The sequence below is a fragment of the Periplaneta americana genome, chromosome 4, assembly GCF_040183065.1.
Source record: "Periplaneta americana isolate PAMFEO1 chromosome 4, P.americana_PAMFEO1_priV1, whole genome shotgun sequence".
In the NCBI taxonomy this organism is placed as follows: domain Eukaryota; kingdom Metazoa; phylum Arthropoda; class Insecta; order Blattodea; family Blattidae; genus Periplaneta; species Periplaneta americana.
In genome coordinates this window covers 87,736,107-87,751,760 of record NC_091120.1, presented here as the reverse complement: position 1 = coordinate 87,751,760, position 15,654 = coordinate 87,736,107, and the positions used below count along the sequence as shown (strand labels likewise).

The window sequence follows — 15,654 nt, the reverse complement described above, 5'->3', positions numbered from 1 at the left end:
TAATTTCCTTGAATTCATAATTACGCATTTGCAAGAAGGCCTAACTTTTCTCTCTCTTTTTAAAAAAAAATACGGACGTCACAATAACTGAGAAGTATAATTATTGCGCGATTTTTTCTTGCAGTGGTGAAAACATTTCTATAGGCCTACTGATTAATCTATTGAGCATAGTAATAGTAAACGCTGTAGTATTTTAGTGCGTGTACGCTTACTTAGCTCTTGTAAAACGAAATTTTCACTTTCACTTTCAACGGAACACTCACTTATATTCAGTTCTTGTATCTTGCAGTAAATTATCCATTTGTGATCATCTTTCCAATATAACCTCCCATTGAAACGACCACTTAAAATCATGAGCTAGAATTTATTATTTTAAAAACATTTCCACGTACATACTGTTATAATTGTTATGAACCACAATACAAAAGACAACACTGTGAAATTGGATTAATTTACCAAGATCAACATCAATACCGGTAGTATAAAATCACATATAGGCCTAGGCTATATTATTTCATTACTTTATGGTATTAATTAGAAAAATTAATTTTGAAGAATTTACAAATATGCTGAAATAATTTATGACACCACTTATAGAAATGTAAAAATATGTATGTACATTTTGAAACAATGGGTATAGCACCACTTGAAAATGTTGAGCATTTTAACAGTAACTTGTAAATTGTTCCATCACGTTGTCTATAGTGTTCATTTATTGTAGCACTTTTAGAACGAACGTGGTTCACATACATAAGAAGAAATGACGGTGGAATGAGTCGAACACATACAGTTTTCTTTAATTTTTAGCAAATGATGAAGTTGAATAGCCTATATATTGTTACTTCATATCCTAACATAAGTAGAGTTGCCACCATAGATGTAACACCTGAAATGAATATAAAATAAATTAATGTATTGATAATGATACAAGAATAAAAAGAAATTAGGCTAGACATAACCTCACAAAATTACAAACACATGCTAAAACAAAAACAAAAAAAAACTTTACGTATCCGTATATAATAAAACTAGATATTCCAGATAAAATTTGTTTCACACGATAACCACCTCAGCCTATTTCGGCAGCAGCCATTATTAGTTACAGTTTGAGGTGCATTACCCAATCTCATACTAACCTTGTTAAGTTCTCTAACCTAATTCACTGAAAATTACGTAACAATACACAGGTCTAAAATACAGACAAATACACATTAATTACCTAATAAGTACAGCATGAAGATAATTCATTACTTTTGTGGGTATTTTATAAAAGAGAAAGGGAAAACAGTAACAACATTATCTTCAATGTTTACATCACGTCGTTCACATTTTCATTAGGCCTATATCAGTAATGCTTGGTAAGTGAAACAATGCATGAAATTATTTTACATTTCGGGTCACATCATTCGAGAGTCGGAAAATGCAATTCGCCACTTTTAACATAGCATTGCTTGTTATATGAGAGAACTTTGACATTTACCTTTAGCCTATTTATTTTGAGTAGTAATGTCTTTGAAACATTGTGCCATATTTTCATTACTATTAAAATTTTCCTGAATAGCATGAATAGTCTAGTCCAGCGTTTCTCAAACTTTCTTGAAGTGGGGACCACTTTTTAAAGTGAGAACAGTTCCGCGGACCACCTTACTCTTGTTCCCTTCGTAACCTATAAAGATACGACCTGTTGGTACCGAGTTCTTCACATAGCAAAACACAGACAATTTTCGAATATAACTTAGCTGAACAAACTTCAAATAACACTGTAATATGCTTGGCATATTTATAATATTCGTACTCAATCAGTAATGCACAATTAATCGAACTATTTTCACGATACACAATGCTTTGTAATGGTACTATTCATCATTTCATAGGGCAGAGAGGCGAACCTAGCGGCAGAAATTGTCATGACTCACAGAGACCTACTCTCGATCGTGCTATGCGCCAGCTTGTGTAATCCCGTAAGCAACGGTCCGTCCTACCAGTCCATTGTCTGTCCTCGTAGTTCACTCTATGACCTCAGTGCATTACCTTTCCTGTCATATGTTCTAGTATTACGATTATTTGTATATCTGTGGTACTTATACATGTTCCACTGAATTACATTTATACGGGGATCGAACCCGGGTAATAATTTGTTTGGTAAACAGTTTCTTTGCCGTACGGTTTTCCTAAGCTGGAAGGATCGTGTCAATGCGACTCTGGTGTTGTCTGTAAACTACGTCCATGATTTCATACAGTTACAACATATTGGCTATGACAATACATGATAGCAGCTCTTCTCTCATCGCTAAAGAGTGTAGTGTTGGCTGCCATGCATACATGCTTAATTTGATTTACGTAGTAACCTTGCGCGCGTCCTCCATGACACTTCGCCTCGGCAACCTAAAGGTGGATTTAACCCACGTTTTATAACCAGACACATGTACACATCAAACACGTGTATGTACAAAAAACCAAAACATACTCCATTTTGGGAAACAGGAACATAATAGGCCAACATAAATAATAATATACTAAAATAATATTCATAGATTTCATAGAACTATATAGGAATAAAATAATATTTATTCCAAGTATTGTAATATCTCTGCGTTGGACTAAAACGTTATAGGTAATAATTTTGTTTTATAAATATTGTGTACTATGGCTCAAACAGTAGTTGTAGACTATGAGAAATTTTAGAGACAAACACCAGTGAACCAATGGAAACATCTAACAATCAAAATAGCGCGGTATCATGGATAAATATATAATAGCATGCGAAACTCACGGCCGACTTGATGTGCTCGCTTCGCTTCTCCTTTACCGGCCTTGACAATTCATTTTGATCCCTGTGTTGTAAATACCGGTAAGGATCTCACTGGCAGTGCATGACATGTCCGCGCATGCGCAGCATGAGGAGTTAATCTCACAACCTGGGGCCTGTTTCACAATGTTTACAAGCTTTGTAATTTGTAAACTTTGCTTGTAGATTGTAAACTTCTGTTTCACAATATTTGTTTGTAATGTTGAACTTTAGAAAGGAAATAAAATCTTTACAAATTATATTTTGCTCACTTTACAAGCATTCTGTTTCACAATGAAGGGTAATTTTACAAACGTGTAAACTTTACTTGTAAAGTTAGCACATTTTTCTACAATAGCTCTGAGATGTGTAAAGTTTGATATTGCAACAAATTCTGAATAAATACAATAAAGATATATTTATTAAATTAATATTTGAGTAACTGGGTAATATTAAGAATTAAACTAGAGCAGTTTTGATGTTATTAAGTAGTTCTAATGACTCAAACGAAGATATTGAATTTAGGCCTAATCAAACAAAGACGTATACGTAAAATTTTCCGGCCAAGAATTAATAATACGTTCCTATCATTGTATGAATTTAATGAAAGGTTTCGAATGAGTCCCGCGCTATACTTCAGAATACCGCATGAGTATTTATATACGAAGACTGTATTTAATAAATAATCGCACTTAAAAAAAAAAAGAAGTTCCCTGCACCAAAAATAAATTAATTCAATAATACAATAACGACACTGAAGTCGTTTCGAGTCCCGTTTCGCTGGAATATCTCCTCCAAGATATGGGACATCACATCCAACATGGAAAAGTGGTGCCCTAACCTCAAAGCGAGAACTGTATTGTTTTGCATTGGTTTAATATACTAGCTGTCAGTCCTGTCAGTTCCGTGCGTTAGTAGATAAGCACGGAATTTCTAAGTTATATGTGCAAAAGTGCCCATAGGGTAATTGATGTTGTTAAAAGAGTTAAATTCTAGATAGGTTTTTCATAATAAATACAATAAATAAGTACTTATTAAATTGATTTTTGAGTTAAGTGGATAATATTAAGAATTAAACTATAGCAGTTTTGATGTTATTAAGGAGTTCTAATGACTCAGACGAAGATATTGAATTTAGGCCTAATCAAACGAAGACGTATACGTAAAATTCTCCGGGCAAGAATTAATAACACGTTCGTATCATTGTATAAATTTAATGAAAGGATTCGAATGAGTCCCGCGCTATACTTCAGAATACAGCGTAAGTATTTATATACGAATATTGTATTTAATAAATACTCGAACTTAATAAAGAAGTTCCCTGCAACAAAAATAAATAATTCAATAATGCAATAGCGACACTACTTACGCGATATTCTGAAGTCGTTTCGAGTCCCGTTTCGCTGGAATCTCTCCTACCTACAAGATATGGGACATCATATCCAACATCCAAAATAGAAAAGTGATGCCCTAACCTCAAAGCGAGAACTGTATTGTTTTTGCATTGGATGCATACTAGCTGTCAGTTCCGTGGGTTAGCAAAGAAACACAGAATTTCTAAGATATCGTGTGCAAAAGTGCGCACAGGGTAGTTGATGTTGTTAAAAGAGTTAAATTCGGGGCAGGTTTTTGATCACCAAAATGTTATTTACTATAGCACAGAATTTTTATGCTGCTGATGGGATCACTAATGTTTGAGAGGTTAGGAATGCAACATTAATAAATACTAATGGATCAACACAAACAATTAACCTGATTTTGTGTTAAGACATCGTAATTATTTTATCAATTGCATATTTGTACGTGGACCAAATCTGTTATTTACTTATTTAACTGAATTTTATGCTAACTTAGGTCATTTAAGTAATAGACGTATTGGTATACTCGACCAATCACATCACATGAAACTCCATTGTCGCCAATATATAAAAATGTAAGTACTTTTAATTTTTTAATAAATACATTATATTTTCTCTTGGTGAAATATGAATCAGCAAGCTTAGAATAATCTATTTTAGTACAAAATATGAACATATGTATCGACAGTAGTAAAAATACAGCGATTTTAGTTCTGCTCCTTAGCGAGGTTAGTAAACTGTCGTTGGCGATATTGTGTAACCAATAATGCGTATTTGTAAATTTCTTTAGCTGATTTTGTAAAGTTCGTCAGACTTTACAAACTAATAAAATAGCATTGTGAAACACAATTTACAAGCATTTGTAATCATTTACTTGTTATTTGTAAATTGTTAATTTGTAATTTGTAAGGATTGTGAAACGGGCCCCTGCTCTTGGTAATTTCCAAAGACGTTGTAGTAATTTCAGAGTACTTGATGATCCTGACTCGAGCTCTCGTTAATTTTTTCTGTTTTTACACTTTTAGGTCCGGTTGCAGAAACACCGATCAAAATATGATTGGCAATTAAGAAGGGTTTGATTGGCCATCAGTTCTATTTCTGTTGCAGAAAGAACAATCAGTGTTTGATCGGAGATCAGTCTTCCATCAGATTTGATCAACAGATTTTTGCTGGTTAAGTCACTGATCATCGATCAAGTAGGCTATTTATGTTGTTCTGTTTATAATGCAGTTACTGTAATGTATATAGTAAATAGTTACATCGTAACAATATTGTTTTCGACATAATGGATTCTTCTGATGAAGAAATTTTAGAATGAAAAAAATATTATTAAGAAGAAGGCGTTTCCGTGATAGACATGAATTATTTTTATGTATAATAACAGAGAATTTGAGCAAAGATTTTGGTTAAGTAAGGATTCGTGTGTTTTGTTACTTTCAAAAATTGAAACAAATATATGCAGACAGACAAATCGAAACCTTCCACTTTCTCCAATGAACCAAGTTCTAATAATGCTGATATTTTATGCTGTTGGAATTTTTCAGGCGGTCTCATAAATCCCCAAACTTCAAACAGGGAACGATTTGAAATCCAGAGAGAATTTTCAGCCATGTCAGGATTTTCAAGAGTAGCCTAATATTGGTTGTATAGACTGCTCACATCCCCGTCCAATCCCCTGGTTGAAATGATGCCGAACTTTATCGAAGTAGAAAAGGTTTCTTTTCTGTGAATATACAGGCAATGTGTAGTCTACACCATCACTGCAATTCTGGAATGTTGTAGCCCGTTGGCAGGGTTCTACACATGACAACACAATACTGTATTTTTAATGAGTGGGTTACGAGCTCCATTTGTAAACAGAGAGATGGGAAATGGAATTATTTTGGGTTATGGAGGCTATGCATATTCCAATTTCTTGTCGACTCTCCTAGCAAATCCCACAACAGAAGCCCCCTCACGTTTTTTGTTGTTTTTTTTTGTTTGTTTGTTTTTTTTTTGTTTAATTGTATAGTAAGTGTGTTTCTGAAGGTCTGACACGTATGCAGAGAAAAATTCTGGCCATTTTTGAAAACCTAAATTTACAAAATTTCATAGATCTACCTAGAATAGTTTAGAAAATTGAAATTTCACATCAGTCTAACCTAATAGGGTTTCTAGTTTCTACGGTCTTTGTATTTTCCAATCGAGCCAAACATTACAATCTTGTCTCAAGAATGAATTCAGAACTTCACAAATATATTGTCATTCTTGCAAATAGGATTAAATTAAAAAATGCTTGATTTGAAAGGGAGAAGATGGTAAAAATTTGACACTGATCCTAATTGGTACGTGATTTTCATTTGTTTTATGTAGAAATATCATTGCTGAAACAACTTAAATTCTAGATTAGTTTTATAAAAATATTTTGGGGCCCAAATTTTGAAAAAATAAATATCAAAATACATTCATTCATTAATCTCACAATGTATTGCTCGCTTAGGTAGCGGATCGTTCCTTTTTATATTTATAGTCACTGCTTTCCTTTTTCCTTATTTCTTTCACCTTGTCACAAAGAAAACAAATGTGCGCTTTTTTCAGTTCTCTGTGAACAGTTCTGAACACAGCAGCACTGCATTTTTTCGCATTTAAATTACATTCTTTCCCTATACAACTGTATACTGCATAGAGCGCGCTGGACTAACAATGGCGGATTTGTCGGCATTTGCCGGCTCAAACGATTGAGGTACTCTGGATATCCACGGACACTGATTCGTACACGACACCAGCGCCAATTGTGTCTAGATATATAACTACAACGTCTTTGGTAGAAACCTAGATCATAGAAGTACTTCTATGATCTAGGGCAGAACCAGAGTCTAGTATATACCATAGACAGCTGTGGGGCTGCAGGGTTCCGAGTCCTCGAGGCTTGAACCAGAGCATCGAAAATAATTGTAGTATCTGCCACTAGATGTCCGAAGATAATTTTGCTATAAATAAATTAATTAACTCGCTTACTAAGTGCCACAACTATGATCTAGGATGCCACCCTGGCTGATATAATATACGTATACCTACAGAATGATATAGCTACTATTTATAGATACATTCATATGCAATATTACCACAGTCTAGTGTGATACTACTGTGCACAAATGTTAGTCATTCAATAGGTCAACATAATGGAGAGAACGCTCTCTGGTCAAGATTATATGTATGGTCAAGACACTCCAGGAATAACCTAATTCCGGGAATTTAGCGGCAGTTGCGCAGATGTGAGCGTTAGCTTATACTAGGGCGTGAGGGACAGTCATGTGATGATGTGACATGAATTGCATCATACTGTTCATATTTGTGTGCTAATGAAGGTGTCGATAACCATATTGGAATAGTAATTATTTTCTCCGCAGTTTAGTTCCATTGATAAGTTCTCAAGTTAACAATCGTAGTTCTAAATAATTGAGAGTAAATAGTTTTATTCTGAGCATGTACTGTATCCTTCAGTAGGCGACCTAATAACTTTGCAAGGGTGAGTAATATCAAGAACTAACTTCGGCTAAGTTATCACTAGCTTCTCGTTCATTAACCATTTTTCCAGAAAAACAACACCAGAGGAGGCATAATTTTCTTTTGCTTCAATAGTGGGTTGAATTTCATGACTACAGAGTCATTCCATGTCAAATCAACACACTGATTCTGACGGTAATACTGTATAACGTCTTTGACTTCGACTGTGTTCTGGGATTTTGATGAAACTTGCTACATTAATTGACCTTTCATAGTTATGAATAGATTGGCCAATCTTCGATATCGCCCCGCACCACATACGAGACTGACGTCTGATTTAAGTTTATTTATGGATTAGATGGGTTATATGAAGGGATAACTCTTAAGCAGTCTCTCTTAACTTTTTACAGTAACATTTTTTTTTATTTCATTCCAAAGACTGTACAATGCAGCATAGGAAAATGTCACGTAAAAAAACATTTAAATACTAGTGTTAAAAATAGATTTACAAGTAGGCAAGAAGATACGAGTACATAAGTAACATACAAGGAAATAATCACATTTTATAATACATTATTATAGACAATTCTCCTTAAAAGGTACACAGCTACATAGAGTTAAAATACTCTCCAATATTATATAATACGTCTATTAATTTATTTTTAATTTCTTTCTTAAAAAACAAGCTTAAATTTCTAATATTCTGGTAAAACATTATATAACTTTTTACAAATATCTACAAAGCTGCTATTAGTACGGTAGTAGTGTAGTTACGTTGTCCTGTTCTTTAATCATATTTATGCCTAGTTGAATAGTTATGCACTGAGCTATTTGTAATAAAGTATTAATATTTGATTGTACATACCGGTACATTAAACAACTTAAAATATACAAAGATGGTATAGTGAGGATCACGTAAGTTCAGTTCCCAAACAGCAAATATTTCCGCCTTGTCAGTGTTGCCAACTGTTACCAGATATCACCACATGTAGTAAAATCACGATCCTATGTACTGAATGACTTCTTTACTCACAGTACTTTACCTTAATGTTGGAAGGTTATTCTAAATAGTTTCAATAATAATGAGAATAATAATAATAATGAGAAATGTATTGCTATGTTCTATTCTTTTATTCCTTTACATTATTATTAGTATTAGCATTAATAGGTTACTATACGTAAATATACAACAAAGTATAGTATATAATATTCAAGAATCAAATCTGTTCCAAGACCAATTAAATTATTGTCACTTCACTTCAAAGATTCCAGCGTACATATACTGTACTTCCTAAAGGTAGATAAATTAATAACCAATTGACTTTTGGTTGGAATTCGAATGAACTTCTGATTATCTTTTGAAATTAGTAAGGAAATGGATAATAGGGCCTACAAATAGGCTAAAACTGAAATAATAATAAATCAACTTACAAAAATAATTTTGGTCCTAAAAGCCAAAAGTAATTTCACTTCTAGATACCTTTTTAAAGATTTCATTTGTTTGTAAATTGCTTAATAATGCTACACTTACACTTATTATTTCTGCAACTCCACGTCTGTCATTGAAAAAATGTATGATACATAACTGTGAAGTCTCTTTTTGGCTCTTGTGTCCTAAATTTAAATAAGAAAAAACAAATGATTCAAGAAATGTGAGCTGGTGAAAATTAAATACTCAATTAATAAAACAATTACTACCAAAAGAGTATTTTATTAATTCTATACAAAAGATGGATTACACAGAACAGATGGCCAGAAATCATTGATTTATACACAACATACAGCATGAAACGATCATCAAAAAATGCTTTTTGTACACAATAACATCTTTCAAACGAAGTGAAATAGCCAGTAAGTTCAATAAATATTATGCTAATAAGTAATAACTATAATTAATAATTATCTACAAGTTGTAAAAGGGAATAAAATAGTATATTGTTGAAATTAGGGGGTTATGGTTTATTACGTGTATTTATAATTTTAATTACTTTTTCTACATTTAATTATATTTTAATTTCTATTAGATTAGTTGGTGGTGTGGTTGTTAGTTTTATCTGTGTACGTCAGACTATTAAGGAAAAACTGAAAGAAATATTAAATCTACAATCTACTTTATATAACAATATTTAATCAAGAACTGAATATTACTATTAATTTAATAACATAAGACCCAAAACATCTCCAAGTCCAGACAATACACATGCTGATTTTCTTAAACATGTTGGCAAACAAGCAAACTCACTACTTTTATCTTGTAATCTCATCTGAAATACAATATCTGTCTGGAGAAAATCTATCATAACATCAATTTTGAAAAGCAATTATTCAACTAATATCTTTTCGAGTTATCCACAGATACCACTTACTAGTATGATAGCCAAAATTATGGAAGAGATGATTTTATAGATTGAATTGGTTCCTGGAATCTAGTAACTAACTTTCATCTTATTGAGTTGACTTTAGAGAATTGCATTCAACAAATGGACAGATTTTAAATTTTAGTCAAGATATTAAAGATATTTTAAACAGAAAACAAAACACCTTAACAATTTCAATTTATTTTCAAGGATCATATGGCTCTGTAGATATAAATCACTTAAGAAATTGCAAACTTAGGGTGTCCATGATAAAGTGTTACACTGGGCCTGTGACTTGATTATTTGATTCATTGTCACAAATATGTAAATAGAGACAGATTCATCTGGGCTTCCCACATTGTTGTTTTCAGGAATACATTTTCCAATATTAATGTCGATGGTCTAACTAAAGAAATAGATCTTATGATAATCTCATCATTTGCAGATAATATGGTTCTCTAGAACAAAAAATCACAGCTTTTTAAACATTCTGGTTATTGTATTGTGTTTGTGTTTAGTGAAAGATTTTAGATAAGGGCGCAAATAGCCATAGTAGCTGACGCGCCCTTTTTAAACGCCACTAACTAACTAACTAACTTCAAACACTGACTAATTTTGATAGTGAAAATTTAGATACACTTTTAAGCTTACAAAATCTCCAGTATCGACTTCATAAATCTGAGAAGGCTGTCATACTATCAGATTCAAAATCAGATATTCTTGCTGCAGTATTGGACGTAACAGCATGAAATCTCAATATTTTACAGTGTTTTAATATTTTAAGCAAAATGGTCGAATTACATCGACGACTGATACTTCCGTGGATCCATGAACTTTATGGAGTGGGAGGTAATGAGGTAGCTGAAAGGTAGCAAAATTACTGTAAGGTTATCTATACCTGCATCTTACCACACTGTTAAAAGAATAACAAGATCAGAACATGACAATGTGGTAACAAAAATCGGAATGATTCTAAAGCAAATGAAAAAATTGCAATAGGCCATCCGGCATCCACTCCACGATGGAGGAAAATCCTCAGAAGAAACCAACTAATCAGACCAAATGGGGGATCCAAACTACCCTCGAGTGCAGCTCTGAATTTGCAGGCCAACGAGTCTACCGACTAAGCTACATTGGTGGCTCCACTAAAAATATGAAGTACATGGCACTCAGATTATTAAATTGACAAACCTAAACAATTATTCATCAGTTAAGCTATAAAATATAATACATAGCAAGCAAGTTAATTCAATTTAAAAGTACAAACAATTCAATCAGTTGAAATATACAGAAATTGATAATAAATATCATGCAAATTACTTCACATTACAAGCATAAACAATTCATCACTTGTGGTATACAGCCTACTATTTAATTTACAGCACATACAATTCATCAGTTAAGCTATAGGCCTACAGTCTACTATTCAATTTACAGCATATATAATTCATCAATTAAGCGAAACAAAAATATAGTACAATACATAGTAAAAATAATATACCTAATTTAATAACTGAACTTCTATGAAAATCTACAGTGGCAGTACTCATATTATCACAGGCCATGATTGTCTCAAATATTTACAAAGAACTGATATTTCAGAATCTCCCCATGCCATTTCTGAAATCTCAATGAAGATATGGATCATTGTCTTGACTGTTTAACTTTACACAGCTTTCAATCATCTGGTTAAATATTGGAGTGCAAGATAACAAATGACATCAACTGCTGAACACTTGGTATCAATCAACCAACAACTTCATTACATTAAAGGGGAAAAAAAACTGAAAGAATTAATTGTATATAGACACAACACATAAGACAAGGCCGCTTCAGAACAGTAATTGGCAAGGCTCTGTTGTTTTAGGATTCTTATGTAGATTCAATTTCACCTGAAAGAAAAAAGTAGCATCTATAAGTATGCCTAATTATGAGAAATAAGAGAAACGGTTGCAATAGTAGTAGTAGTAGTAGTAGTAGTAGTAGTAGTAGTAGTAGTAGTAGTAGTAGTAGTAGTAATAGTAGTAGTAGTAGTGATACTAATGATAATAATGATGATAATAATAATAATAATAATAATAATAATAATAATAATAATAATAATAATAATAATAATGACTGTAAAGTATGGAAATTAATATTGCAATGTAATATCAAAAGGTGATTTCACACCATCAACTCTTATCATTTAGTACAACAAATCTATTATATTCAGTTGCAATCACCAGTAGCTGTTCTTTCCTCCATTTTGTTGTTGGCTGATTTTTCACAAGTCTGCTATGATATGCAGCACTATCCATGACAATAACGCATTGCCCTAATGTTCTCAGGTTAACAACTGTGTTTGCACCCACTTCTCAACTACAGGGCTATTCATAGCACTATGGTAGTCCTGACTTTTCTTTCAATTGCATGAAAAAATTAAATCAGCACCTGCAATAAAAATTATACCTGGGCATATAATTACGTCACATGAATTCACAGCATTTAAATAAAGAAAATAAAACATAACATAACATAACATGACATGACATGAGATCCTCTTTGGTGAAAGGCTTTCCCACGTTTTTATTTAGTCACCAATTTTTATATTTTTGTACCCTGATTTAAAAAATTACTCTTGCCAAATTTATGTAAAATATAAATCAATATAACTTACCGAGTATAAATCCACCTTTCGTTCTGGCATCTAATCTTCCACCCTCATTTGTTGGTCTACGAATAACACCATTCATGTCACTGGAAACTTCACCTGGTTTATTTCATGAATAAGTGGGTGATCCTACTTAAAAAAACAGAGAGAGAAAAGCAATTCACATTGACACTCTAAGAGACACAAAAATTTTAAAGACAGGAAAACCGTTCAAGAATTTTATAACTAGCCTCTAGTTATAATATGAAACTATTAATTGCAAAACATGTTGTTCCCACCTGAATTCATTACTAGTAGCCTATATTAATTGCAATTTCATATTCCACATAAGTGTTAACCTATTTGTTAGTAAAAAATTCAATCACTCAATGTCTCACAATACATTGAAATTTACCGTTCATAAAAATCCAAGTCTCATCCAAGAATACTACGGGTTTAGGGTTCTCACGCTCCACATTTCTTATTTATTCTCTTAAAAACGAATAACATCACTTTCTCGTACATGTGTATAAGGATCCCCTTTGCTCCATAGAAATTTCATCTCTTTCAAAATTTTTTTTCACCGATGATAAGGATACTCTAAATAAATATGTTTCATAATCATCATTCATATGTTCCAGAACTTTTGCTGCTGTTAGTACTTCCCCTGTAACAGTAAATGAAAATTATGCCATATTTTTATACATAGGCCTATGACTAATATCAGAATTACATTGCATAAATCAACACAATAATTCCTATAACTTCCCTACCTTTATGTAACTTGTCATAAATAAATCTCGCAATTGCATCTTTCGTAAAATCATCAGCATCAGTCACTGGATGTTTACGTAGTCTATGTTTTCCTGGTGTCACAAGTGGGGTCCCCTTCTGTGAATTTATCACTTTCGTGGCTGTAGTAAAACCAAACTGTAATAACAAACAATAACATAACACTTCTAAAAATTGTTATATCATAAAATTCATGCATAATACCAACATTTACAGCTATATGAATAGAAAATGATCAACATGTTAGGTTGGATCTACGATAGGTTTAAATAGGCTAATATTTAGGTAATTCTCCAGAAAAGCTACATCAAAGAAGGCATAATTTTATTTTGTTTAATTGATTTCTGTGATATTTACATAGTGATGAACACGTGGTTTTAGTGCACAGTCACAAATACTTTCAGCACAAAAATCCTTTGACACTTACCTGTATATTCTAATGCATTGTTGTAGCCCCTCCCTCAAACGTGTTACTAATTACCAATATAACATGCGAGAGGTCCAGGACGAAGAGAAATGGTTAGTTTCCCAGTAGTGCGTCCTCGTCCTCTCGAGTGTTATATCTTAACAAGTACGTTGGGTGGGGTAGCTTTTCTGAAGAAACACCATATTTAATATTACTTAGACCAGTCATGAATAAATTATTCAGCCAGAGTCAACGTTCCTATGCTTTATAGAGTATGTTATATAGTTATTATATAAAATTGAATTATTTTTAAGCATCATAACAGGCCAACATTCATGTAATATTTGTTGCAATATCAAGTTAATAATTACAATATGACTTGTATTTTCTTCGGCCGATGTGACATGTAAATTGTGATCTGAACGGTTAATTTAATACCAAAAGAGAAAACTGGAAATTTACTTTCGTGCTGTTTGATTACTTGTTCGTCTAATTTGTAAATGTATTTAAGATATCACCTACTGCAGTATTACAGTATCTTAAATGTATTTAGTTTGGCAATATGAAAATCACTGACTTCATTAAACATGTAGGCCTAACCTAAAAATTTGTTTTGTTTGACCACAATCATGAAATTATTAGTGCAAACTCCTAAAACTGAATACCACTTTGAAATGTATGCTTAAGAATACTTACTCCTAATAATTGTCCTATTCTGGTTGTAATTGCTGTCTCCGTTAGCATAATTCCTTCTTCATTATCTTCTTTCTTCAACTCATTATACACGTGAACTACAGATTTCTGAAGCGTACTCTGAATGCCACACATTTTCTTCCTTGAAGGAGTCACTGCAACACTATTTCATTTTTTTGACATAGTAATAAAAATCTAAACACGAAAGAAATTCATTAAAATTTGAAATAATATTTCTATCCATTACCCACGTGCATTATCACGCCCAAGTATATTATATTCATTCGCACTTATCTGACTATTCTTGAATTATAACCACAACGCAACACATAAAATAACTATTATGTATTAATATTAATACTAATATTAATTAATTATTAATAAGTTCGAATTTCACTATCTTCCAGTAACCAGCTGAGAAATCTAGTACAATTTTCATTTCATGGAACTCCAGTACCGGCAAATATTGTCGATATTTGCCTCAGCTGCCAATATACCGGTTACAAAATCACTACCATTTATAGTATTTGTCAGTATCGAAATTCGAAACGAAGTTGGCAAAAGAAAATTCAACCTTCAAACTAGAAAATCACCATAATCCACTAGCATTTGTAGTAATGGGGGAAAAATGGTTAGGTTTCACCCTTAGGGTATCAAGTTACCTGGTCTTCCCTATACAATTAAAATTTCAAGTCTCCGAAATAAAGGTTTACAATGAGTACAGTTATCAACATTACAAATTATTCTTACTGCTCTCTTTTGTAGTTTTAATAACTTTATTATTTTAGAATCATTACCCCAAACTATTATTCCATACATCACATGGCTATGGATATAAGCATATTAACGTATACGGATTTTAGCACTTAAACACTAACACTTATTTTTAATTTCCTTAACATAAAAATGCCTTTGTTGAGTTTCTTAGATAGCACCTATGTCAATATGACAGTCTCATTTAAGTGTAGATTGTATATGCACTCCTAAAAATTTGATAGATTCTTTATTGATTCTATTGTTTAAGGAAAACTCTGTACCTTCTCTTTATTTAAGCAAAGAGGGGAAAAACGTAATACGGCGAACGCTAAGCTCCGTCCACGTCCCCTTTCCACTTTTCCCCTACAAGCTCACCACACACCCTA

General features: G+C 32.5%; 1 protein-coding gene and 1 long non-coding RNA gene across 7 annotated transcripts in view; one reads left to right on the top strand and one right to left on the bottom strand.

Annotated features, from left to right (window-relative positions):
• Nucleotides 1-7,398: 7,398 nt before the first annotated feature.
• LOC138698021 (NFX1-type zinc finger-containing protein 1-like) overlaps nt 7,399-15,654 on the top strand; it is a 161,305-nt gene continuing 153,049 nt past the window's right edge. For 2 of the 5 annotated variants that reach the window (XM_069823697.1, XM_069823698.1), the window contains exon 1: nt 7,402-7,654. The gene's annotated coding sequence lies outside the window, so the exon portion shown is untranslated. Of the gene's footprint in view, nt 7,655-15,654 lie in introns of all 5 variants that reach the window. The other 3 variants (XR_011331659.1, XM_069823699.1, XM_069823695.1) reach the window with 3 other exon arrangements.
• On the bottom strand, nt 11,228-14,148 carry LOC138698020 (uncharacterized). 2 transcript variants are annotated; one of them, XR_011331656.1, is made up of 5 exons: nt 13,395-14,148; nt 13,037-13,288; nt 12,649-12,771; nt 12,215-12,422; nt 11,228-11,881 (listed from the first exon to the last, which is right to left on the bottom strand). It is a non-coding gene; the product is annotated as an uncharacterized lncRNA (long non-coding RNA). The 2 variants fall into 2 exon arrangements; XR_011331657.1 differs by having other exon boundaries at nt 13,145-13,288; nt 13,395-14,145.